We start from the raw sequence: 24,530 nt of genomic DNA, 5'->3' as shown, positions 1-24,530 counted from the left end.
TTAGTGATTTGTGTCATTTTTGCAACACTGATACTTCGATTAATCTTTTGAAACAACAAAGTCACACAAGACCGCAAAGCAACACGGGGCTTTAGAGCAAATTTTAACATCTCATATGCAATGTTAAAAATCACATTGTTGCTGTAACTACCCTCTATTAATAAGTCTAGAGGTATACATCTATTGGGCACAGATGCAGGACCTGACTCTCAGACCTGCACAAAATCCTTCTAATAAGCTATAGCTTTTTAAAGGAGATAATATTCATTTTTATCACAAATGTTACTAGATATTAATGTCAATTTATGTTTTTTTAACATTATTGTTGATTTTCCCTTAATGTAAGTAAATTCAAAAATCCACTTTGAAATTCACTGCCTTGCTCCGTGCTCCTTCATGCTCTTCTTAACCTAGACAGACCTTGTGTCTCTTAAAACAGAACACCAAAAGAGCTTTTAATCATTGGTAATTGAAGACCCTGCTGGGAGTAAATGAGCCTTAATCTGACAGCTGAGTGCATACCATTAGCACCAGGGGCTTAGGCATTTGGATGGCACATTCAATGCGATGCAGATAGAAGCAGGATTTATAGAAGTGTCAGTAACTGTGCAGCTGTGTTCGCAAGTTCCTCCACTTGTTTTGTAGGATTTCTCCCTGTGGGAATTTTACCTCAGGCTTAACCTACTTGTTTTTATGCAACTCTGTCCTCAGATGCACTTCTGTAATTTAACTGGTAAGATTGTAAAACAGATCTTTCTGTTGATCTACCTCATAAATCACATCTCATAATTTAGATTCTCCGTTTCCTTCACTCTCCATGGAAAAAAAATACATACATATATTCAGATAATGCATTTTCAGTTCAGAAGTTGTACCTATCTATTTTCCCCACATGCACGGTATGAAGTAAAAATCTTTCTGACTTGCATCCAATTTGGCTGATAAGCTCAGGCTGTTTTTTTTCCTCAGATGAGAACTGTCCCTCAGTCAACTTAGGAAGCAGTGGGATTGAAGAGCAAGTGTGAATTAAAAGATAAGATAAAATTCATACGATAATGTTTATTTCATTTTCAAAACATTTTAAAAAGGTCATGACAAAGACAAACCTGTTATATCTGAAATGATAACATATCTGAAGTAGAGGTTAAAATATGGACAAGTTTACCTGGTACATAACTAATAATAGAAAACAAAATTCACTGATCACATATAGTAAATTCATATAAACACCTCGATCTCTTAGGTTGGTTTTCCTCAAGCCTGTAATGGAAATAAGAGTGGCAACACTTGCAACATGTAAGTGTGCTTGCTTGCTTGCTTGGTTCCACATGGCTGCTTGTGTTGGGGTAAAAGCTTTACAACAAAAAATGGTCATTTTTGCTATTTTTTGTCAAGTTCCATGTGACAAAGTAAAAACAGCTCCTCGATGGAGTCCTCGAAGGTTAACTGGAGCTGCTGGGAAATGGAGACTTAAAAGAAAGGACACTCTGTGCGTGAGAAGTGAATTGTAGTGTATTTGTACATATAAAGAATGAATGAATACGCTACTGTTCAGCTGATCATCTCTTTAATCCCATTGTAGCAATAGGTACAAAATGATACGTATTTCTGATGATATCCAGCACCTACTGTTGGTAGAAATCAGCTTTCAAACCACTCAGGTAAGGCCAGATTTATTGAACCTTGAGAAGATGTTGTTAGGCTCTCTGTGGAGACTCGGCAGTCCCTAATATGCAAGCAGGACAAAATGAAATGCAAACAATTTGACCATAATGATGTTTTATAAGGTTAAGGGTAAATAGCCTAAATAGAGCCTAAATATAAAGAGAAAGCTTTTATGTTTTATGTAGAATGATTAGTTTTGCATTTTAGTCTTAGGATTCTGCCTGACTGGATAGGATTTTATTTAAAAGATAAAAACAGTTTCTGAAATTTTTACAGTTGTTGAGCTAATACAAGAAAACATTTTGTGTTTTACTGAAAGCTACACTGCTTTGTTGGAGGCAGTAAAGCACAAAAAGCTAGGGTGGATTTGAGTGACAAAGACCTTTGAACATAAAGAAAAGAAAAGAAACAACAAATTGTGTAATGGTTTTATAATTATTGATTTATGTAAGTAATACGAACCATGCAACAGACTGGTGAGCTGTCCATGGTGTACCCTGACTCTTGGCCTATGAGAGCTGGGTTAAGGACCAACCCCACTGCAACCCTGAACTGGATAACCAGAAGATAATGGATGGATGGATGGATGGATGGATGGATGGATATTGATATTTTCAGTTTGGTAAAGAAAAAAAAAGTCAAAACAATTTCCTCCCTCTCCATGACTTCTGCAGCCCCCGTAGTGTTGGAGGTTCTGACCTGGCGGTGGATTAGCAGGTTCTTAGTCAGCTCGACTACAGTTTGGGATTGACTTGGTACTCTGACCCATCCTCTTACTGCTAATTGGTTAACCCTCTAATCCAGTTCGCAGTCAGCTATAACACCCATTCAAAGGCAGCTTGACTGTTTGGCTAAAGCTCAGCGTGCTACACCAAGAAACTGCTGGCAGTCAGACTCAGTGTCAGTTCATTAACAATGAGTAGTGAGAATACACAGATACTTGGTTGACATATTTGTGTGGGAGGACTGTTATAAACAGTAAACTTGTACTCGGATTTAGTGACAGATGGAAATGTGGAGCCTGTGTAATGACTTCTTTTGAAGTCAGATCACCTTCTCTGATCTTTCAGATCTGTTATCCAGATCCTGTGATTATTGTTCAAGACATCAATATATAAACTTTGATTTTTATTCTACTCATACTTTATTTTTAGAAAATCATTAAAACACAAAAGCTGTTGAAAGAAATGCATTTTGTTTAGAACATGAAGAAAAGTCATTTTTAAGCACTCCATATTAGAACATTCCTATTATAGTTTTGGTGGGAAAGATTTTGCAGGATACAGACATTTAATAAGAAACTTACATAAGTGAAACACAGGATGGAACCTGTTATGATCGAGTTCACTCAGCTATCTATAAATGCAAACAAATGTAGTATATAAGGGTTTTACTTGGCAGAATTCTGTCAAAAATGAAATTAATACTTCCATCCATTTAGAGAACAATTAAAGCTGCAGAAGATCAACATCTGGAATGCAGCTCTCGTATTGCAGTTCTCACATCTCTGTGGTACAGGCTTACCGCCAAACAAACAAAGGCACATGTGTTTACTCTTCATATGAACTAAAGCTTTAAGGTGAAAACAGAAGGGAATTCCTGCTTCAATAGTTTTAGCTATTGAAGCAATTTTGTAGAGCGTAGAGTGTTTTTAGAACAGTAGATTTGTTGTGTATAGTAATATACTGTCCTCACATTTTATATGCAGCTTTTCTAGACTTATTCACTCTCAAAGTACTTTAGACTGCAATCTTAAGATTTTAACAATGCAGAAGTATTCTATACAACTCACCTATTGCACATCCACAGCTAATTTAGAATCATCAGTTAACTCCACGTGGATGTCTTCGAAAAACAGGGAAAACAAACTCCACACAGACAGGTCCGAGCCAGGGTTTGAACCAGAAACAGTCTTGTTGTGAGGCAACAGTGCTAACCACTCCAACAGTAGGTTTTTGGAGTTGAGAAGGTTATAGATCAGCACTGCCATTATCAGCACTGACAGTCTTATTGTTGGAAATGTGCATGGCTATTTACATAGTGAAAACTATGAAAAACTGTTGTGTTTTCTGAAGCAGGTTAACAATAATGTGTTCGCCTCCAGCAATAATAAAGAGAAAAGCAGAGAAGGGAGAATGAGGCTAACACTGACAGCTGAAATAGATAAAGTCATAATTGGCTTACAAAAGACACCCTTGATGAACTGATTAGCAAGAAAAGACATCAGAAGTAATGGGATGGCCGTCTTTGAGCCAAAACCCCAAGTGTAAGAAATCACACTGGACAGGTAATCTTAATGAAGATAAACCAGTTGCTCGGGGGTCTTAATTACTTCATGTGTAATCTTGTTGTATTGCCATGCACAATCTGCCAGTCTTTCAATTTATACTAACAGCATTCTGCTCAAGGAGAACAAGATACCATATGTGCATGTTGAAGCTGTCAACTCAAATCGAAAAGATCTGAGCAACTGAGTTCTCCTTTCTCTCCATTTGTGTCAGGTATTTCCCCCCTATGGCAAAATGGAACAAATGCTAAGGCAAATTGATCCAACTAATGAAATGGCTGTGCCGGAGACTGAGGTCATAAGCACCCATCAGAATTACAGATTTGCTTATACTACAAGGCAGGAACGATGGCTGAATAAGAGGGGGATAAATGAGTGGTCAAGGACTAATTAATTGATCTGATGAGTTGTGCAACATAGCTGTGTGTGTGCGCAAGTGTGTTTCCATGGCCATTTGGATGCAAGTCTCTGGCCCAAATGTAGGTATGATGGCTGATGGGATAGATTTGTGAGAGGGGAAGTTACAGTAAGTGGTTCCTTAATGGACAGCTGTGGCCTCATCTGTCAACTCTGGACAGAACCTTTAACTGAGGCATGACATGGACTCACACACATGCACCGTGTTGTTTGAAATGTCCTCTTTTTGGATGTGCTGACACAGCTATTCAATTAACCAATTTTTCAGTGACTACCAGTTCTGATCATTGATTACTCTGGTCAGTTATTTGACTAAAATGCCAATTGTTCAGTGGATTGAAGCTTGTTAAATGTGTGTTTGCTTCTTTACTCTGGTTCATGTCATCATACATTTATTGTATTTTCATTTTGGAATATTTTATAATATAAATAATTTGTCATCTTAATTTTAATTAGAGTGCATTTATAAACTTGACTTTCTGTTCTGTCAAGATGAAATTATTTTATCAAAACATGAGCAATAATGGTGCAAGTTGACCTAAACCCAACCCATAAAATCAGCTTCATTAATATTAATGACAATATCTGTAATCTATATCAGACACTGGCAACTTGATAACTACTTCCTGGCTTCCAAGCCAGTGAGAACAGGATTAAGATAAGGAGCATTATTGGTTTATCTTTACTTAACCAAACTGTTTTGCACCTTGTGTCTCTTGGGCACAGTGTTTGAAAGCTATGCCGTTTGCTCTGCCCCATAATGGAACATTCCATTAGCAAGTATGTCGTATGCCCCTTTGTCTCTTTTTGTTTGTGCATGTTTGTATGTCAAGAGTTGAAATAAAACTCGAGTGAAATAAAACTGTGCTGATAAATGTGCCTCCTGCAGACCCCCCAAGGTGCATTAAAGTGCTGCTCTACCAGGAGACCATTTGTCTCTGAGTGGTAAATACACAGTGGAGGCAGAGAAGCAATGGCACGGCAAGCTGTGTGGTCTCTGTCTCTGCTGGGGAAACTGTGCATGAGGTGGGAGGTGTTTTTTTTATTGTGGTGTGTGAGTGTGAGCCTATTTGGCTGTATGTTCACAGATTCTCACTTTCTAATTTTCTCTACTGAATAATGTGCTTCATTTGAATCCAAGGTCACGCTGCTTCTATTAAAACAGAGTCAAATATCTGGAGCCTGGTCAATATTAGCTGGAATTAAAAGAATTCAAATGTCAGGGGGTGAAACGGATTTCAGACTGTAACCTATTCTCCGTAGACGTGGTTTAATGTGGTAAACATCTGTCCTGGCTCCACTGAGCACAAGCTCTCAGTCATAGTGTTGCTCATAAAAAGCAGAATAGCTTTCTTTCATGTGAGGTCAGGAATCCAATGTTTAGACTTTTAATTTCTATTAATATTGACAGCACATGTTTCTGCATTGACTATGAAACTACAAGCAGCAAATGATTATTTTTGCTTAGTACTTAGACAGGAAGCTGCAGGAAATCACCACCCTCACTCTAGACCAACTTAAACTGTAACATAATTGAAATAATAATGTAATATTTATCTATATTTTTATCTTTATAACTCTTCACACAGAGCCGCACTAGTTCCCTTGCTTCTATGAAAATATACTGAGCTAAGCTAACTGTCTTGGAGCTGCAAGATCATGTTTAACAGATTTGGAGGCCTGTTATTAATTTTATTCAGCTCCTGCCAAGAAAGCCAGTTCTCTCTGCTTCTGCTCCCTGTGTTAAGCAGCCTTAACTCCTGTGTTGTGTTTCCTATATGCTACGTCAGGCCTTTACACTTGCTTGTTTGCATATCTCCCTGCCTTCAGTTTTATCTCCAGTATCTCGTCTACTTGGTTGAGGTGACTGACTTGGCCATTGGAGTATATCTCATTTCTTTGCCTTGAGAAACTCTTGGATTGCTTTTTCTTTGGATCATTATCCATTTGCACTGTGAAGTGGTGTTCGATCAGTTTTGCCGCATTTGGCTGAATCTGAGCAGAGAGTATAGCTGTGTACATTTCACAAGTCATTCTGTTACTTTTATCAGCAGTCACATCATCAATAAACACTAGTGGCCCGGTTCCACTGGCAGCAACATTGCCTCCATGTCTGGCAGATAATGTGGTATGCATCTCTCCTTCTCCATACTTTTCTCTTCCCATCATTTTGCTGCAGGTTAATCTTAGATTTGAAATGTCCAAAGAAATTATTTTTCAGCACTTCGCAGAACCTTTTAGATATTTTGTGATAAAGTCTAATCTGGCCTCCTTGCTCTTGTATGTAACCAGTGGTTTGCACCTTGCTGTAAACCATCTATAGATCCATTCATTCATAGCAGACTTTGACAATAATATGCCTAACTCATTGAGCGTTTTCTTGACTTTGTTAGATGTTGCGAAGTAGTTTTTTCTGAGTTACTGAAAGGATTCTATCATTATCCTTTTTAGTCTTTCAGCCCTTTTGGTGTTACTGAGCTGGGCAGTGCATTCACTCTTTTTAAGAATGTACCAGATTGGCAATTTCTAAAGGGTTTTCTTACAGTAAGTTACAGTAAAAAGCTATAAGATAAAAAATTCAACGCTCTGAATAAACTTCAGACATTATCTCTGCTTTATTTGTCAAGGGATCAGGCCTCACCTGTCTATAATAAACTGTGTGTCTGCACTGAATCCACTTTGGTGGTGTACAGAGGTAACATTTATAAAGTTTGACCTTTTCTTATTAAATAAATTATTTGTTTGCCATACCAATCACTTATTATTAATGTGCACTGATGTGCAGAATCAGACCCACCAATGATGATTATGATGAAATCCTGCAAGTAACCTAACCTTTAGTAATTTCTCCATCATATTGTTTTGGTGCTACTAATAAATCTTTGTTTCCTTGGGAAACTTTAGTTCTTGGTACAATTTTACCTAATTGCTGTTCTTCAAATTATCATCACATGTCTAATGACATATTTTCTAAAATCAGAAGTAAACCATGACAGCTAATGGACAAACTTGATCCTGTGGGTCATTACTGTATAGCAAGAAGCTACTCAACAAGCTTTGCACACCACACTCGGAGACCCTCGCACAAACATACACACGCTTCTAATAATAATAGGGTGCGACTCCTGAGGAATGTGTCCATGCAAGCAAAAACACTCTGCTGCTGGTTTGGCAGAAACATACTTCCAAGACTTTTAATTTGCCCTCCTACTATTTTCTCCCTCTTGTGCAATCAGGGTTTTGTGCATTTCTATGTATAGCAGGAGACAAGACAACGAGCAGAGCCTATTTATTTACCAGTTGTTTCTTTCAGGGGTTGTTGGTGCTTGACTGGGAGAAGCACTCTGGAGACAGTGCTGACTAAAGCAGACATGGTGTGTGGATTCAGCTTAGCTGTAGCCAGGATTCTGTCAGTGGCAAAACCACAATACAAAATGAGTCCTTGTTTTCTAATAACAGTAGAATGCTGCAGAATAAAAGAACAGATAAAGTCCATGTAGCTGCAATATCAGCACACGGCTCGAAAACTGTGTAATACTTCACAGAGTATGCTAATCTATGAAAGGCATGTTTAAACAAAGACTAATATTAAATTCAGGGCCAAAAATGGGAGCCAAAATCCACTTTGTCTATTCAGGGAGTGCTCATGATATGTCATTGTCCCAAGGCCACCCATTTGACCCTTCTGTAGCCACAACACAATTGTTAACTCTGCCACACCTTTCCATACCGCACACATGGAAATGGGCGGATATACAGAAGAATTTAGGTTTGTGTATAATTCACCTAACTGTAACATTATTTTCCTTTCCTGTCAGAATGAGAGGGGGAAATACTTTTAGTTGTGTTACACCCCCAGATGAAAACAGACTTTCTTTCCTTTCATTTTCGAGCTTGGACAAGGAAAATTCATTCTTGTCAGTTCAGTTCAATGCTTTTTGTATTGAGAGTAGCGCAATTTATTGGAAAGGAGTGTGCTGTCAGAAAATGACAAATTGCTCAAAATATGCTCCAAAATATGCTATTACATTGTCAATTTCCTGTCCAGTCGTGGTGTTTTTGAGCTGTGGTGAAAATGGGCCCGGACAGTTTAATTTGTCTGGTCTACTCCTCATCAGTTTTTATGGGCAGCTTTTATATTGTTTGTCTGTTTGTCTTTTTTTTTCTAGCTTCTATCTCATAGATGTTTTCAGCATGCATCCTTTCTTTGGGCCGTGGTCGGCTGCACACATCAACACCTTTGAGCTGTCCTGTGTAAAAACAGCTTGGGACTGAGCATTCAAGGCCATTGTAAGTGTAGCTTAATGATAGTTGTTGAGAGAGAGGAGACCATTACCCCACCACTCTAACCACCCAGGTTGTTTCAAAATGGGCTTTTGGGATGGGGAACTCTGAACCTAGGGATCTTTCACATTGTGGCATGAATCCATAAATTGTTTTTTATATCACTGGAACAACACAGCGAAATATACCTTTGTTTGTACAAGTTCTTTTTTTTGGCATAAAGTGTATAATACCTTAAATGTAAAGCAATAACACAAAAACATTACTTGCTACATTACTTGCTTATGTGACTTTCAAACTGCTCAGTCAAAATACAGGTGAGGAAACTAGCTAGCTAGCTAGCAAAAAATAATGCTAAACTCAGTTGAGATAAATTGTAGCATTTGGGTATTATTTAAATGCTTAAATAATACCTTAAATGTAAAGGAATACTTCAAAAAAACAAACACTTGCTTGTGAGACTTGTGAAGTGCTCAATCAAAATAAAGACAGGAAACTAGCTAACTTAAAAAAAACAAAACAGCTAAGCCTGGTAGAGATAAACTGTAAATTATAAACTCGTTTTATTCAACAGTCAGGTAAAGTCAGGTTTTCGTATTCTATATTGTACTTACCAAAACGTAGCTAATTCTCATTAGCAATGCTTCTTCACTAGAGAAGATCTATCAGCTTAACCTCGTATGACTCATTTTAATCACAGCTTATGTAGCACAGTGGCCTTTGCCCACCATCACTGCTCTCACCACAACCACAGAGGTCCCAACTCCTTTCTCTTAGTGGTCGTTTATCATTCAGACAAAAACTAATGGCCTGTGCTCTTCCATTGTCTGCTGCACTGAGGAATTCTGGGAACTTTCTCCCGTCCCAGTCATCATGCTCAGCAGGACAGGTGCTGGCGTTAGCTTAAAGCTAGCTGAATCATTATGATCAATAATCCATTAATAGCGTTAATGTACTTGTTGTTGGCCTCGGGGTAAGTGCAGGTAACTGAAGAGCAGCGGTGCACAATGGAGTTAGAAAGCTTGTGGAGTGAAAGGTGCTGAGTAGTGCAAGATATATGATGTGTCCTAAAATCAGATGTACTGATGACACTGCAGCTGGAAGTCCACTTAACATTAAAAGACTACTGAAATCGTCTTATGGTGTGTTCACACCGAACGCGATATACGCGGACAGAGCGTCAGGTTTACATGTAAAGTCAATGATAAAGCGTGATGACCCGCGATTGCGGCTCCCGTAACGGTGTGTTCACACGTGTTCGGTGTGAACACACCGTTAGAGAGTATCAGTAGAGAATTTGAAGGCATAAAGAAGGTTTAGAAGTAAAATAAAATCTAAAACTTGTAACCTACAATATTAGTCTGTTTTTTGTTTTTTGTTTTTTTAAAAAGGTTTGTTGTTGTTGTCTTGGTTGAGTATAGAGTCTGAGTGCTCTTATGAGTTGCTATAAATGTTGAAACATGTCTTATCACACATCACACATAACTGGTTGAGGTTCAGAATCTAACTGATTTATTATAAAACATGCTTTTCTGTTGTTTTTATTCTTTTGATTAATACACAGCATCTCAATTTGTGTAAGGATGTGTTTATTAACGATGCTCATTAGGATTATCCCAGTTTTCTGTTGATAACCATTTTTGATAACCATTTTGATACCTTCTATGGGTTAAATAGAAGTAAAGCTGATTTGCATTGCGGAACTTCTTGAGTCCTAGAGTTTGGTCTAGAAGGTAAATGTCTTTTTTTGGCACCCGCTACATCACAATTTCTGATTTTCCCCTATTCTTATTTTGCATAATTACCATGCTGTTTCAACTGGTCATGATGCTTGCTCAGAGTTGGGATCCCAGCTCTGTCTCCACAAAGTGGGACAACAATTGTAGTCACGGTAGGGACATAAAGCACAAGATGTTCGCCGCTTTTGGACATACGCCGTGGTAAACCACAACTAGTGCACTCCTGAGTTCTTGGCATTTTTGTAGCCCTCCTTGTGTCTTCCTGACGTCATGCCCAGGCAGTGTTGAATGCCATCTGTTGTCATTGAGGCAGGAAAATCTTTAGGAGTCCAGTGCATGTCCCGCACCCAGCCTCTTTTAGGCACTGCAGGTAAAACCACAGTGTATGGTCATGTATCAACAGGTATTTATAATTCAGTCTAATTAAAAAGATAAAAGAAAGAAATTCTTGTTCCTTGCAAGAAAAGAAAAGGAAAAACTGGCAGGTTTGATTGATTTGCTTCTGGCCTCTGTCCTTCATTTTTAAGCAAGGCCATGCATCTCCCCTTCTTCTCCTGCACTCTCTTTCCATTCTCTGGGAGAATATCTAATGTTGTTGCCCTTGCTGTCTGTATAGATTGTGAATTCCAGTTATGGCACATCTGATTCATTGGTATTCAGAGTGCAGGACACAAGTGTCGGGTATGCTGGGCAGAATCGACATGTACGGGTTTATTGAAATACACTCCTCGTCCTACCGGTAATTGCTCTTAGTCTTTCCTGTGCTCGTCTGCTTCCATCTTTCTCTCTGTCTCCCTACACTGCGTCTCTCAATTCCTCTCATCTTATTCCTTGTTCATTGTCGTTTGTCTTGTATGTCTTCCACCATTTACGGCATCCCTTGTTACTCCCTCCACTAGCCCTATTTCATCATCTTCTTTATCCACTTTGTTTCTGTTACCTTTCTCTCTCTCTCCCTCACTCGCTTGCTTCCTCCTCTATTTTCATCTTCATTGCCATTCTCCCCACTCTAACCTCACTGTTCCTTTTTTCACCTGTAGGATTTGAGTGCAGGATAACTGAGTTTCCATCACGGTTCTCATGAATAGGTTATGCAGATGTCACAGACACCACTACCCCTCATAAATACCCAACTTATACATACTTCTCTCTCCAGCACACGCATAATACCTGATGTTCATCTTGCCTAATTAGCTGTCTCTTTAAATATGTGAAATTTATGCAGTATGCATGACATTCAGTGGAACAATGCAGCAAATGTATGCAAATCACATCTTCTGTTTACCTGTGCTGGATGTCATCATTGCTCATGTGTTTGTCTTTGAGAGTAGGTAGCTTGTAAATCCCCTTTCTCTTTCACTGTGCTGCTTTCAGCTCTGTGTCTTCCACAGCCTTAGCCAATACAAACGTGAGTCGGTGCAGAAGAAGAAAAACAGTTCTTGTTGTTCCTTTTCTCTATTTCATGCATTCCGCCTTGTCTTTTCTGCTCATACTACTCATAGTGTTTGCACAGGAGCTCTTGGATTCTCACTGACTCGCTTATATTTTCTCTAGTTGTGTCTAGTTTTCTCCCCTCTCTCTATGGCTGTCCCAGAGGGACTAGGCACCATGTGTATATGCACTTTTCAGCACCAAAATGCTTGTGTAGTGGTATGTGTAGATATCAAATACCTAGTGTACTTAACATTGCTCTTTTTATGGCCTTCAAGCAGCAGAGGCAGTGATATAGAGTTCGTTTTAGGATTATAGGTCTGGCTGGGTTATGAGTGTGGGTCTGGTGGCACACTAGGGCTGTTAACAAAGACAGAATTATGAACACCATTTCCTTTTGCAAACAGCAGGAGGCTGAGTATTACCCTGATCTGTTTAACCTCGTAATCAGCTGTGGAGGACTGTGGAAAATCCTCCTCTTTATGCCAGTGTCCTCTGTGCTAAGCAGGAGCAGGAGATAAGGAAAAAGGAAGAGGTGGAGTGAGAGCACATTTGCTTGTGCATGTCAGTGATTTGTCAACATGAATACAATGTATCCTGCTTTCAACATGACAGAAATAATCCAAAGAGTCATTGTGCTCAATTTGAGGCGCAGGGGCATTGCTTTAGGATAAATAAAGATCACTTCATGTTATATAGGAGAGGATGCCTCATTATGTGGTAGGGGTCATCTCCAGATGGCTGAACGCCGAAACACAGTGGGACTTGGCTTTGCTCAACCATGTATGTAAGACACGTTGACCACCAGTGTGATCATCTGACCTTGCATCCCACTGCTTTGTTTGTGTCACTGAATACTCAGGACAGACTACAGTGTGAGCTTTGTCACTGTTAATTTACAATTAGCTGTATTAAGCTTCCACTAGCAGCACCGATGCACGATTGGCTGCTATGGAAAGGGTGCTAAGCATGCACAATATCAGGATGAACTTGCTATCCAGTTGCTTTCCCCTACACTTTCTTTGTTTTCTAAGGCTTGGGCAATCTGTTACTTTATCTGCACCTCCCCCTTCCCACTGCTAAAGAGGTAGAGGAATAAGAGCTTCATTTGGGTCTTTCATGTCAGACGATTTTCTAATCTGCTGGATCAGACATCATATTCTTGTTGGAGTCTCTTCACTTTGTAAATAGGGGGTAATGAGGTGGGAAACTGGCTGAGGGTAGGTAACGCAGGTGTCCAGAGGGAGGGCATTAGCAACAAAGAACATGATGGAGGTGGAGGAAGAATACAGCGTGATTGATGGCTGATGGATACACGAAGGAAGTGTGTCAAGGGGTGTGGAGGGAGAGTGCAGGGGCTCTGTCTGCCTGCTGACTCTCCCCATAGGAACAGCTGTCTTTCAGACTGTAGCAGATGTAGATTCACAGACGGGGGGAACATGGCCTGACAACTCCTTTGGTCTTTTCTCCAACCCCCTTCTCTTCTTAAATAAAGTATATGTCTGTGTTACTAAATTAACTTTGAGGGTACAACATGGAGCTCTGCTTTTTACTCTTCTTTTATACGCTCATCAAAGCATTACAAGAGCCTCCCTGCCAGCTCGATTTTCCGCTATTTACGTCACTTCTCTATTTCACACTTAAGTGGTCAATGCTGTTGTATACCTTATCTACAGCCCGCCATAACATAGTCCCCTCTGTGTGCTGTGCAAAGTGGAACACACTCTAATGAAGAATTTAAATTCAATCAGAACGAAGCCTGTCTGCAGGAAAGAGATGTTTTCAATTACCCCGCTTCTTTTTGTTTACCTCCCGAAGGCTTCAGCAGGGTAATATATTTAAGATGGTGAGAAATGGTAAAAGATTGCCCCAGTTTGCTTGATTTGTTCAGATTAAATGGTGGATGTGGAGGAACAAGAATCAAATGAATTGTTGCTATTACTTTTAAAAGATATACGGGGACTAATATTGTAACCGTTCTGTATGCATAACTGTGGCGCAGGTGATGGAGTTAGTTCTCTGGTATTATTCACACTATATTCCCACCTCCACATGCTAGACTGTCTTTGAGTAGGACACTTAAATCCCACTGCCACTGGCAGGCACCCTACATGGCACTATGTCACCACTGGTGTGTGGCACAGAGAGAGCGAGAGGAAGCGAAAGACTCAGAGAGAGAACGATTAAATGAAGCAAAGCGTTTTTTAAGCTTTTTGTTCAATGCCGAGGTAAAAAAGTGCAAAAGAAATGCTTTAAAGGTGAGACAGTTTGTTTGAGAAAGTGGAGAATGGTGATTTAGAATGACATTGTTACGTGTTATATTTTGCATTTAATAGCCATTATAATATTAAATCAACCAACATGGAATACTTCAAATTGTTATTAATCTAAGAGTTTAAAAGACGAAGTGTATTTGGCAAGTAGAGAATCAGTTAATTAATTTATAGTGAAATTAAAATAGCCTTTCTAAGCTATATAGATCTTATTGGTTACATGCTAACTTCTAGCATTTATTGTAGATTCGAGCACAGAACCCAGTTTTTGACTTGGCTTCATATATCAAGCTTAAACTAGAGGAGAATTTGTATGGAATTATGCATATAATGCTGACAGTTTAAGACACCTTTATCTGATTTCCCATGATACATGTGTGATGTAATGTAGAAAGATGAGTACAATTATACTTTGCAACTACTTAAAGGCAAATTTGAGGGAACATAAGATTTCAAGTGGTAAAATGAAATGCTTAGCTGTCCTTTCCAAAAGTCTCATGAACTGATTCTCATCTCTAGCTGCATGCTGAGATTCAAGACCTTTTGTTAAAAAAGTGTCAAATCCCACATGCTTCCCTGCTGATGCTTCTAACCTACTTTTGGGTTCAGCTGCAGAAATTCTGCTTCACTTTCTGGCCCCATTTGGGGTTCATTTGAAGGCTAGTGTGAATTTATGTGTGTGTGTATGTAGCGTACAAGAGTAAACCCGTTTGTGACTTCATGTGTGTTTTCTCCCATTGTAGCAAATTATCTTCTTCATTAATTTTGACATAAAAGGAAATTAGCCTGTTCTTTCCTCGAGGCTACACCTAAATTAGAACAACTGAGGTAATCCAGAGATTTCAAGGGCTTGAGAGACTGAGCCTACTCTCGGCTCAAATAGTCAAACTGAAAAAAAAAAGGCTGACACTTCTAAGTGACATTTCTGATTTATCTCGTACAAGGTTATCTGCCAGCTTTTCGTGGTTGTTCGACCGCCTGGGGGTCACAGGGTGATTTTTCTGTTGTCATTTATATTTTCGGTATCTCTGTGTCTTTTTCATACTGACCTCTCTGAGTTCAATCTATGAAACCGATGAATTCTGTGCAAGCACAATTCTTGAACATGTTTGTCTTACACTGCTCAGGTAAGCACCGTCACCCCACCCCCCATCTCTGCTCAAGAACCTATGTCAGTTCTTCATTTTCCCATCTGTCATCCTTTCCATTGTTCAGTTTGACTGTGTTTGTCAAGCGGGGAGGCAATCTCGGGAAAACAGGCAGACTCTCCAGAGAGCCGATGGCAGATTCCAAACACGAGGCATTTGACTTGGGTGTCAGAGGATGCACGCTCAGATACTGCTGATCTGCCCACCCAGAGGCCTGTCTTAGCAGCAGTCAAGCAGACACAATGCAGCATCAGAGAGGAGGAAGGAGGAAAGGGAGAGAAGGAGGAGGTTAACAGCTGAGACAACCATGTACTGTACAGTATCCTGCCCTATGGGAGGTCTTTGAATGAAAGAGCTCTGTGCCTGAGTGATTTTCATTTGGTAGTCTGCTGAACACAAGGACTTTGTTGCATTTCAGTTTGTTTCTTTTTGTTTTAATTGTGACATATGTGATTCTTATTTATTTTTTTCCGACTTAAGTGTCAGAGTCTTAAGTCTTTGTACCGCAGCCTTGCAAGATTCGGCATTCTCATCGATTCTCGGTTCTTTCTGCAGGTCTTCACGTTACCTAGGGTCAGTTTTGGAGCACATTTTTACTGCAGGTTATCCCTGTTATAAAAACAGGTCTGTTATCTGTGATGTCTCACTGCTTCCCTGAGTTACAGTACATTGTTTGTTTTGACAGTTTAACTCACACATGTCATGGAAGTTTAACATCAAGGCTATGGAATGAGGACAATTGCATTGCTCAAACATGGTCATCAGATGATTGTAGTGCGGTACCGCGTCTCGCTTACGGTTGGGACCGAGAGAAGAAAGGTTGCATTATAAAATCAACAGATCCTGAGTGCCAACAATGCTGATGATGTCAGCTAAAACTTTGGAAACATGGTATTAAAGGCTGGCCAAAAATAAAATGAGGAGTCTTGAAATGATGGACATTGAGTTACCTTGAAAATGCAATGAGCACAAGAGTTTTGATTTAATTTTGATAGTCTGTAACCATAAGCTACTGAGCAGCAGCTTTAACTTCCTCTTGCTCTTGTTATACCCTTTGTTCAGTTGCTTTCTTATAATTGAAATTATAATTTGGAACAATTTATACAGTTCTGTGCAAAAGTCTTGCGTCGCTACTCGTTTCTTTATATTTTCCTAGGGAAATGGAAAACTGATGCAGAGCTTTATTGACATGAGCAAACATACACGGAAATGCAGTATGTATGGTAAAATCATAGTTTGTACAAGTCTGATTTTGAGGCTGAAAGTCAGTATTTAGTGTAACCACCTTTATTCTTCAGTGTAACCTGAACTCTGTTTCTTGGACATTCTTTAAGTCGCCTTCAGGAATATTTCAGCAAACTTCATGAAGGGCATTTCAAAGCTCTTCTTTGGATGTTGGCTGCCTTCTGTTTCATTCTTTGTCAATATAATTTGCAATATGCCTTCCTCTTATAATAACTGTTGCCACTGACTTGCGGTCCGGTTCTTGTGTAGTTTGCTATAGTTTAGCATTTTCTCTGTGTTTCCTTTCCTTAAGAATGACTTCTTGATAGCCACCCTTGCACTGAGCCCAGTGCTGATGAGGTTTCGGCGAACAGCAGACAGATCAGCTGAAGAAGCAGATGCATCTCCTGTGTTAGGCTTTTGCTGAATTTTCTCCTGTTTCTTAAAGAAATGACTTTGAAATACTATTTTAGACAGTAGTTTAGACCTGCCACTTTTTCTTTTGTCCTCCACTTGTCCAGGTTCCTCAAATAGTTTAACCGACTGCACACCATGCTGAGACATGCCAAGTTTTCTATTAGCTCTTTGGGAATCATCTTGTTGGTGCAGAAATGCCTTCTCATGCCTGTCAAAGTATTAGCTTTGGCATTTTTTTTAGATTCGGCAAAAGAAATGGGAAGAAATTATGTGTTTTTACCAGCTGTTAGTAACAAAGACTGATAAATAAACCAGATTATATGCATCTTTCTCAAGATCTGTTATTTTTTTGTCTCCTGAACATAGCTTCCCTGTTTTCAGTTGATATTGCTGCACTCTTTCTTCTAGATAACTCTGAAGTATAAACTAGTCATTTATTTGATATTGTTCTCACTCTAAGCCATTATATCTATATGTTCTGCTATTTTGGGCAGTAGAGGACAGCAACATAAACCAATTGGATCTAGCTACAGGAATCTATCATCAACCAATGGATGTCTCTGAGCCACTGTGCTTTGGAGACCTCAGGCTAACTAGTCTGTATAGAGGATGGAAAAACTTTTGATGAAAGAAAACCAGCCCATCCATCTCTAACTGTTATTATAACTGTGATTTACTATAATTTGCACTGGAGTTTGTTCCTTTTATTTTCCTTTTATTATTTTCACATTCGTCTTGTGAATTTGGGGTACGTAACCACTATTGTGCTCTATCTTTGCTTTTTCTCTTTTTACTTACAAATTAAAGAGACACTTGGATATGAAAAGTTTTAAAGTTGAGGCATTGTCAGACTCGTCTCAACTGTCACAAAGTCCAGGAAAGTTTAATTAGTTTTTTCTTAAGAGTGAATTATGTTCACCATTGTGAGCATTCGGCAAATATCGTTTATTGCCTCTGAAAACATTTTGAATTTAAAATCAAGTCTTTGTCACTGACAATTCCTTACCGAGCAGAAAGCGAAACGAGCGGTGCGGCTGATGCATTTTTCACAGAGCTCAAAGCATCGCTCCTCGGCTGAACCCCTTCTTTAAAAAAGAAGCCAAAGAGTGGAAATGCAAAGATTTCCACTCTGTTCCTTCGAGCTGTCAGTTGTTCAGTGATGCCTTTGATTTCTACAATGATGGTAATAAAAAAAGAAAGAGTTTCATGCTAGCGTACACCGTTGGTGAGAAGAGCTTCTTCTAGTTTACACTGTGTTGTCTGGTGTGTCTGCTGTAAAGGAAAGATGTTAAATCATAAATATTCACCCCCAAACAGGCAAAAAATTCATGAATCTCATCTCAACTTCATGCTGGTTATTCATGTCCCTCTTTTTGTTGTTGTTGTTGTTTGTCTTTACCACAAGATAATCCCAGAGCTACTCATTAGAGATGACCTTTCTTCCCAGTGGTGTTCCGGGACTCCTAACCCATGACTGCTGTGTTGTTCAAGCAGAGCTACTCTCGGCTAACCATCCCACCAGGGACAGGGAACTTGAAAGTGTGGGCCCCTCACAGCACTTCAAGTCATACTGAAAGCAACGGGGACATGAAATAACGAGAGTTGAACAGTGTCTCAGCTAAATCAATGAGAAATCAATACTACAGACTGTATTCTGTGGCCTTTGTCTTAGCAGATATACCTCTATGGTTTGCTCAAGTCTACATATTTACATTAACCCTCATAAAGAGCTGAGAAATAATACTTAAATCTTATATTTTTATGATAATACACATAATTCTTGAAAGTATATGGATTATGTGGCTGTATGACAAATAAAATATTTAGTGTGCAGGAATATGGTCACAAATACTAAGACGTACAGCATCCTGGTTCTTTTCCTTCCCTCCTTATATTTGAGCTCGGTGCTATATATTTATTTCGTGTCTTGTTGGAATGCGAGGTCATGATCTTTTCTTGTTTTTGCATTTTTCTCTTCACTCGTACTGTGTGTGTTTATTGTATCGGTGCTCTCACATCTCGGAGATGAAAACACTTTTCCTGCTGCTTCCCAAAAACCACATCAGAACCTTTCATCTCGCTGAAATTACGACGCGTCCATTGAGTATAAGTTATTTTTAGCATGTTCTCGGGCTAGCCTGTGATCAGAATGTTTTGGATTCAAATGAGTTCGGCTATGCCAACGCCAGTCTTTCGCAGCCTTTTCATGCAGTGCAGCTGCGACTTGAAGTGCCTGAGATTGAACAGATCTTAGAGATAAACAAGTTTAATGTGCTAATTTACAAAAAAAAAGACTACGCAGTCAGGCAGACAAGGCAATGTACTGAATGCTCAACGTCTTAAACATTTCATCCCACGGTCCCCTCCTCCTTTCTCCCTGCAGTTTGAAGGTGCTGCTATTGTTTCATTTCAAATGAACACCACAAATGGCAATTACAGCAAATGCCAGCAGTATCATTTGTATGTAAATTTCCTCTTTTATTTATTCCAGGTCAGATTCTAGCCTAACCCCAACCCTGAATCTATGTTTTAGTTTATTGCTTATCAGCCTATGCGTGCAGCACTACCTGATAAGCTGCTTATTTGTTCTATTAAACACTGGATTTTATTTGTAAAGTAGCGACCTATTTTAACTGGACATGGTGAAATCTTTTTATGGCACTGTTTGTACAGCTGATGTGAGTTTAGATGAAATCGAGTGTATTCTAGCCCTCTGTTTTCCTGCCTTTTTGTTGTTTCTAAGTAACACAGCAGCAGTAGCGTTTCTGTGCCTGCAAATTTCGGCGCTCTTAGAATACCAATTCGTGTATTTGTACGTAGCACTAAACACGTTCCTCTAAATCTCTAGAATACATCCATTTCTTTCTCTAATCCGCCCCGAAGAGATGAGGATTTTCTTCTATGTGACTCTGCATGCCTCAGCCCCCTCCACATGAAGCCAGTTATTTGCTGTAAATAGCTGGCCCTCTCCAGGGAATGGTTTATGGCCTGTGACAGCCGGGATGGTTGCTGTACTTTACAGTCTACTAGTGGCCTCCTCTTTAATCTGCCTGCAAAACGTTTGCTTGTTTTTGCTTTTTTAAACTGCTAGATTAAAAGATACTCTGTACTGTACTACATGTACAGCATAAATCATACTTATCTCGCAACGAGGTATGTCTGTGTATGAAGTAAAAAATAGCTTTTTGTATTTGCTATAACAGATTATCTTCTAATAGTGGCATACTCAATAAAATGCAGTACAAAATATGTCAGCGTGGCAGTAAAGGATATATAAAGAAAACCTGGAGTTTGATGTAAATAAAGATGCGCATACTATGAAAATAAAATGTGTTAAGGGCAGCGAATGAGCCTTGACAGAGGGATAAAGCTTTGTTCGAGATCTGCACTGAGATACAACTGAGTCATGAAGCCGAGGTGATGTGTAACTCTCAACCTGAGGCTAGTAGATGACTCACTCATTTGGCTTTGAAAAGTATTTGAAAGTGCTGACTTTCATTACTCATAATTTATTCTGCTCTGCTCACATTCCACACAGAACTAGCTGTAAAAAAAAGAAAAAAAAGAATGCATGCACTTAGTTGTAATTGTACCAAGGATGCACAACAAGCCTCGGGTGCTTGTATTCCACGGCCTCTTTGCACAAACACAGCTGCAGGAGCAATAAAAGCAGCTTCAGCAGGTAGAACCTTAGACATAAAATGGGCTTGGGGGATGTTCGCCGCGCTTTCTAAGCAACGTTTCAACATATGGAACGGGACCGGTGCTCTGACTTTTTGATGCAGACGGAGAAACACAACAATGCGCTGGGGTGAAGGAGTATGAAATTGTTTGTGTGAAAGCATCCTACAACTCCTGACAGGAAAATGAGTTTTCTTATCAGAGTGAGAGTGGGAAGTGTTGCCCTCAGCAAGCGACCTTGTTTATGCGTGAGCTGTTCGGTGTAGTCTACGGACTTACAGCAAATTAACTTCAAGCTGTTCGACTTTGCGTTCACGTGGTACTTTATGGATTTCTTTAACTCGAAGATTCCTTGAAAAATCACCGACATGCATTTCGCTGTGTGCAAATATAACCACTGAGAATATCTGCACAGCAATCAGAGCACGAATGAAACTCCTGTATAAATGCATCGCTGCTACAAAAACATTTGTTCATGCATTTAAATAGGAATATTATTTTAATGATGGGCACGTTCCACTTGTAGTTTCTGTTATTGCGCCTGTCTGTTACTTTCTCTTTCTGTGTCACTGAGTATTAATCTATAATTCTTTGAATAGCGTTAGGGTCTTTAAAAAAAATGAGCTTAGACATTTGACCCCTTGCCGCTCTCACTTTGCTCACCCGCTGTTGTAGTTCACGAGGATTCCAGTCTCCCTCTCCCACTCATCTAAACACTATCAAAATGAGAAATTTAACTTTATAGTATGCTGCAGTCTGTCAGGATTTAACAAAAAGTTAGATGCCTTTGAGGCAGAAGAAAGGGTGAAGGATTAGAATTTGGGACCACACACCTCTCCGGTCTTTGTGAGCTGGTTTTTCATTCTTCCTTTGCGTATGAACGTTCATGTGGTAGTCACAGAAAGCGGCTCAATTCTAGACTTTTTACGTGTTTCAGATATTTTTACTTGAATGTCATTGAACTTTTTTCAGCCCTTATGACAGACATGACAGGCAGATGACAGAAGAGAGTGACAAGAAAGTAGGAAAAGAGCAAAGGAAATCACATGTAGGAAGTGGTCAGGGAGGAGTCAAACCCAGGCTCCTGCAGACTTTATAACATGTGGGCCACCTGCTCAACCAGGTGAACTTTAGCAACAATCCGTCAAGAAACTTTTTATATTTCAGCTAAAATAAAATGGAAATATTAGTCACACTCACAAGCTTGGAAAAAGACACTGGTTGCAGATTTGAATCTTACGCTAAAATTAGATTCAGTCCTAAACTTACAGCTTCATGAGGTATGTATTCCCACATCGACAAGACTGCTAAAGTTGAAGCAGGCTACTCTGTGGTCTGACTGCATTGCAGAGCCAGAAGCTGAGAACACATTACATGTGCTCTGAACTCCTACACTGATTCCTTGTTACTTTTTATATTGATTTTAAAATTCTTTCCATCATCTGGCTATGTAGTACAGGTGCTCGGTGTTACAGTAAGTCTGCTAGTTGCCTGATGAAAAGCTTTAGTGAGGCTGTCACAGGATCTTGGAGGTGATGAAATACCTTGGAATAAGTATGATTTTTACTGTTGTAGTCTAGTATCTTATTATAATCTTATTGAGGTATTTGAGACTTCATATTTTAATCACTTGTGTATTAATGTTTTATTCTTTTTAATCTAGAATTTCTCCTTTTTACCTGTCATCCATCAAAGAAGCATCACCTTACATGGCAAGTCCTTTAAAGCTACTTTCAATTGCTCTGCTTGTGGGTCACCACAAACAGAGGCACCTCTGCAAGTCAGAGTTGGACAGATGCCCTTTCTGACACTACCCTTAAGGGAATCTGTATCATTGGCTGGAGGTGAACCAGCAACCTTTCACATACCAAGAGAATGTGGGAATCATTAAACTACAGAGGCACATGATGAGAGTTTAAAGTGAGTTCTTTTAAGTAAAGAAGAAAAAAAAACTCAGTTTCAGCTTCTCATCTATCCAAAAAGCTTTCGCAGACCAAAAGAGAAAAGCGTCTTCCTGAGATCAAACAGCATTTGTGAGACTCTAGAGCCAAACCAGACCACGATGCACTACTATAAAACTCTGGGCTTGGAATTCAAGTGTGTGTGTGTATGTGCACGTGCATGTCTGGAAGTACAGGTGCTTTGTGGTGCTTGCAGGCAGCAAGGTGAAACTTTCAGGGTCCCTGGGGGTCTCTGCAGTAGATCAAATGTAGTAGAGCCATTCCTTTGCTTAATTGTGTAGCATGTTTGAAGGAGCTTACTTGAGCAGAAAATTGAATATAAAACACTTGAGTCATCAGACTCATACATTATCTTGCGAGCGCAGAGGGGGGGTTGGGTAAAAGGAGGGCTTCTGTGGAGATGAGAGAGAGATTACACTGGGCGTGTGTGTGTGTTTTGAGGAATGTCATCCTATTGTCAGCAGACAAAGGCAGTTTATATTTGCTCATTGTAAATCAATCTAGTGTGCATAGTTTACTCAAAAGAATAATCAATATTTAAGCATGTCTGTACACGAGGGGAAAAAAAAAATCAGCTACCACATTTTCCATGCCATTTTTCAACTTCAGTTGAAGCTGGTTGACATTTGTATGAATAAACCTACAACATATCGCAAGGGTTTATTTGTGGCTCCAAAAGGATTAAAGCTAACTTCTTTGCAAGAAATTGTGAATGACCCTTCACCATGAGACCAATACAATGTTCTTACAAAATCAATTTGTGTTTAATTCAATGGAAAGAGGAAAGTGGGAGATATAATTCCATCCATCAAATACTACAGCTATCAGACTAACCGTCATCTTTGAACATCAGTTTTCTTTACCTTGAATAAAAGGTTGTTCGTATTGAAGGTGAGTATATGGCTCCTAATTTTATCAACTCAATTGCTTTATAGCAAAATGACCTAGTTTCTTTTTTATATTGTAATGAAGTAAAATGCTAGCAGTGGACCATAACTGAAGAGGTGATCATCCCGAGGCTGAGCTCACTGTGAGACATTGAACCTTATTGATTTGTCATTCCCTTGTTGGGAAATTGTTTGGGTTATGACAGAGTCTTCATCCACAGCCATCATTGTCACTCATAATGACCCCTGCACCTTTATTCCTTCCATCTGTCTTCTCTGTCTCACTGCACAGACTGAACCCCGTGTTCGATAACCCATTTATTTTACCTCATTTTTCACTTTTTTGTAATGTCATTCCTCTCTGCAGTGAAGTGTAATAGCTAAGACCTAATGAGATTATTTGAATTATTCCAGTTTTAAGATATTTTCATCCAGTGCTCATCTTCTGTATGATCTCTGCTTTGCACCAACATTATAAGTCTATGTCATCTCCATGGACCTCAAGGATGGGTCAGATATATACGGGTTATATAGTAATAAAACATATTAACAAACCTGGGCTCACAGCCATCATCTTCCCATCCAATCGAGAATAGATTTATTATAATGAGACTGGTGGTGCTGTGTCTAATTGCTCTTTTGTCTGTTCAGTTCTCTGAGGTACAGATAGAGGGAGAGGGTTGACCCATAGCTTCTTAAATAAATCCTTTCACTCCAAAAATTAGAGCCACTGCAGTCATCCTAAATGACACTGTTTTACATATTTTCTAAATATATTACCAAACTCAAGTTCATCATTCAGTAGCTCTATAATAAGAAGCCTAGTAAGGCTAATCCTTGGTGTTTCTCCTAAGAGATAAACCTATCTTTCTATCTAGCACAGGGCAAGAGTATATATATCTATATATATAAATTCTGTGCCTTGTATATTTTGTCAGAAGCTCCTTTTCCATTATTCATTTTTTTTCAATTGCCTTTTTTTAATTAAGAAAGAAATAGAAGTTTCTAATGAAAAGAACTGATCTTTATTAATTGGGCTCACTGCTCCGCTGCTTTGCTGAGGGGGCTGTTATAAAACGTTCTCCGGAGTCACCTGACGCTTCATTTATCATCAGC

The sequence above is a fragment of the Astatotilapia calliptera genome, chromosome 15 (genome assembly GCF_964374335.1).
Source record: "Astatotilapia calliptera chromosome 15, fAstCal68.1, whole genome shotgun sequence".
NCBI lineage: Eukaryota > Metazoa > Chordata > Actinopteri > Cichliformes > Cichlidae > Astatotilapia > Astatotilapia calliptera.
The sequence above is the reverse complement of the archived record's forward strand: the minus strand, read 5'-3'. Positions refer to the sequence as shown.